Source organism: Adiantum capillus-veneris, chromosome 16 (assembly GCF_014529385.1).
Source record: "Adiantum capillus-veneris isolate H3 chromosome 16, ASM1452938v2, whole genome shotgun sequence".
Lineage (NCBI taxonomy): Eukaryota > Viridiplantae > Streptophyta > Polypodiopsida > Polypodiales > Pteridaceae > Adiantum > Adiantum capillus-veneris.
The window spans coordinates 138,294,008-138,297,144 of NC_140946.1; the positions used below are offsets into that span (position 1 = coordinate 138,294,008).

At 45.8% G+C, this 3,137-nt stretch overlaps 1 pseudogene; it reads right to left on the minus strand.

Annotated features, from left to right (window-relative positions):
• Positions 1 to 449: 449 nt before the first annotated feature.
• Positions 450 to 1,434, minus strand: LOC147439948 (uncharacterized; annotated as a pseudogene).
• Positions 1,435 to 3,137: the final 1,703 nt, after the last annotated feature.

The window sequence follows — 3,137 nt, forward strand, 5'->3', positions numbered from 1 at the left end:
CAAAAATGCATCCTTCACACAGAGAAATGGCGCCTTTTGGGTCAAAGAGCAGATTTTGAACTAATTTTGTTCGCACCATATGTTGCATTGTAGGTACATTGAGATGCCCAGAGCGATAGTGAAGTGGTATAAGATGTAGTATCGTCTGTGATGGCTGAATGCACTTCTTCCAAAATCGGTGAATGACCAAGGAGATATAGCCGACCGATTTTGGGGCAAGCGACAACATAGGTACGGCCGGTTGGAAGGATATGCTTTACGAGGCAGTAGTCATGAAGAAACTCTATGGCCGTGCCACCGCTAGTGAGGCGACTCAAAGAGATTAGGTTTTTGGCTAAATTTGGGACATATAGCACATGGTCGACAACAACGACATTTCCATCGTAGAGCTCTATGTTGGTTGTACCAGTGCCTTCTGCATATTGAACACTATTGTTGCCAAAGCGAATTTAAAAATTGGTGATGAGTGGCTCATAGTTGTGAAGCCAGTTACGATGACATGTAGCTCCAGTATCAAGGATCCAGGTGGTGTCTGAGTTAATTTCAGGTTCGTGAAGAGCCATAAATGCTATGTGAGCACTACCATCTGATTGACTTCCTGAGCCAGGAGTGTGACACTCTGAGTGGCTTCGTGAGGAGGAAGAGGAGCCTAAATCTGAGGCATAATGAGCCTGATTGCCAGATGTTCTCCTTTTATTTTTATGTCAGCAATCAGTAGTTAAATGACCACTTTTTCCACAAATTTTGGAATGTGGTTTGACGAGACGGAAGCCAGATGTAGAAGGATATTTAGATCTGGACTTAAATCGTGATGATTTCTGATAAGATTGTGATGATGTAGATTGTCGTCAGGTTTGATAGGGTTTTCGCGAAGGTCGAACAAACATAGCAATGGAAGAACCACCACCTGATGGAGATACTGACTTGCGGAGAATACTTTCTCGAAGAATAGCTGGTATGAGCGTAGGAATTGTGAGTATTGCCGCTGTTCTTGTAGTGATACAGCTGCCAGGAAGATGGTAAAGCAGCAAGTAATAACATTGCTTGCACACTAGTGGTCAAGTCGACACCGGAGAGAATTGTCTCATCCAGTAGGAGTCACCAAGACTCGACAAATTTGGGAGTGTCTTGATCATTAGACATAGTCATGTTGACAAGGTTTTTCAGGTTGATAATCTGACTTGCAACATCTTTATGCTCATAGGTTTCCATGAGTCTTGTCCAGATTTCACGTGCGGTGGTCAATGTTCTCACCGTTTGTTTCTGGGTGTCCTCCATATGAAGGAGGAGTTCAAGCCTCACATTAAGGTCTTCCTTTTTCCAATCAGCAATGGCCTGAGTATTGGCTACTGTGGGAGGATGTACCTGCGCTGGACACATAGAGGTGCCATTCACCAGGTCAAGAAGGTTTTGTTTTTCGAGGATAATTTCCATGGTCAACATCAATTGTTTGGAATTGCATCTCTTGCTGTATATCAAATTCTGGACGTGAAGAAGTTGAGTAGCTTCTCTACTCCTCAGAATACCTCTCAAAACCCACAACCTTTTGGATATCCGCAAAAGAAGGGAGGTTTGTTGGAGGTGGCATGCAACCACTCTTTAGAACACATAAAGCATCCTGCATTGCCATAAGCGATTATGGGTAAGCTACAATTGTGAATCCCAACTCCTCCAATTCTATATGAGGCAGAATGGGGTTCTCCCACCTCCCTACAGTGTGGTTGCCATTTTGGTTGTACCATGTACAATCTTACAAAAATTGCGCAGCTCATATTTGGGACACAATGCACCCGCAAAGATCAACATCAGCATCAGACATGGCTTGTGCTCTCCATAGAGCCTCCTCCACAGAAACTACTTGCCGAGAATCCGTTCGTTCATAATAACTCTGTCAAGTGAGCGAGGGAGCATGGATGTGCAATGGATCCCATGAAGTTGCACCAATATTGCAGCTTATTACATAAGAAGCAATGAGCAGTGGTACCACGGCATCATGTGAATGCAGGCAGGCGAGTGCTACATGCCCGCTATAGATGCATTCTGTGCGCTCCAGTCTGGGTACGAGGAGGAGAGAAGGTCTCCAATCAACTGTTGCATGGGTGCTCAAAAGAGATAGGAAAGGCGGTAGGTCTGAGAGCGTGGGGGGACAACTGAAGACAGAAAGAGAGAGTTAGGTGGCACCAGTTCGGCCAATACAAAGAGCAACTCCGCATGGCTGACAAACTTAAGAGTGGGTGTGTGTGTGTGCAAGTGCGAGAGGACAACAATTACTCGGACTGCAGATGAGGCTGCCCCTTGTGTGTACTTGTGGGTTGGCAGTCCACAGCCGCCGGGGGTGGGGAAAAATAAAGAGAGAGAGTTAGTTTTGGACGGCGGCTGGAGACAGAGAGAGAGAGAGAAAGAGAGAGAGGAATGACGCTGGCCACAAGTGTACTGTATCCAACTAACTTAGGGGGAGATATAAAGAAAACTCATGGGCAGCAGCTGATTGAGAGGGCGGGAGAGAGAGAAAAGTTGGTGACTAGCTGCATGCAAAAGGGAGGTTCCATCAACTGGCAGTAGCCATGCAAACGGGAATGTGAGGAGGATGGGGCAGAGTTAGTGCGAGTTACAGGAGCTACACATGCAAAATCAAAGGTCAGGACCAGGTGGTGCTAGGTTGGTGCATGGTCTTCGTAGCCATTCCTTTTCGTGCTGCCGCCACCATTATTTTGGTGATCTTCACTTGTTGTAAGAGTTTTATCGAGCACCTCTGCTTTTGGTGGCACTAGTCCTAGTCTGTGCTCCTAGCCGTTACCGATGCTGCAGCCACAAGGTCAGCCCTCCAAATTTGCAGTTACCATGTTAGTTGCTCCCTGCTTGGGCTTGTTTCTGTGGAGTTGCTATCCTCAGACCCACGACGTTGTGGTACTATCATGCTGTACGGTAACATGGTGGTGGTCACTATTGACAGCGTGCCCTGTTGAAATTGCTGACGAAAAATATAATAAGCTACTCTCATTCTCTTTGAGTGCTACCTCTTCTTGTCTAATATTCCCTCATCTTCTTCAATCTTGAAAGCCGTATGTCATATATAAGTGAATCGAAATCATTTTTTTGAAGCTAAGCTGCTTACCCCTTTCCTTATCTCCAGAGGG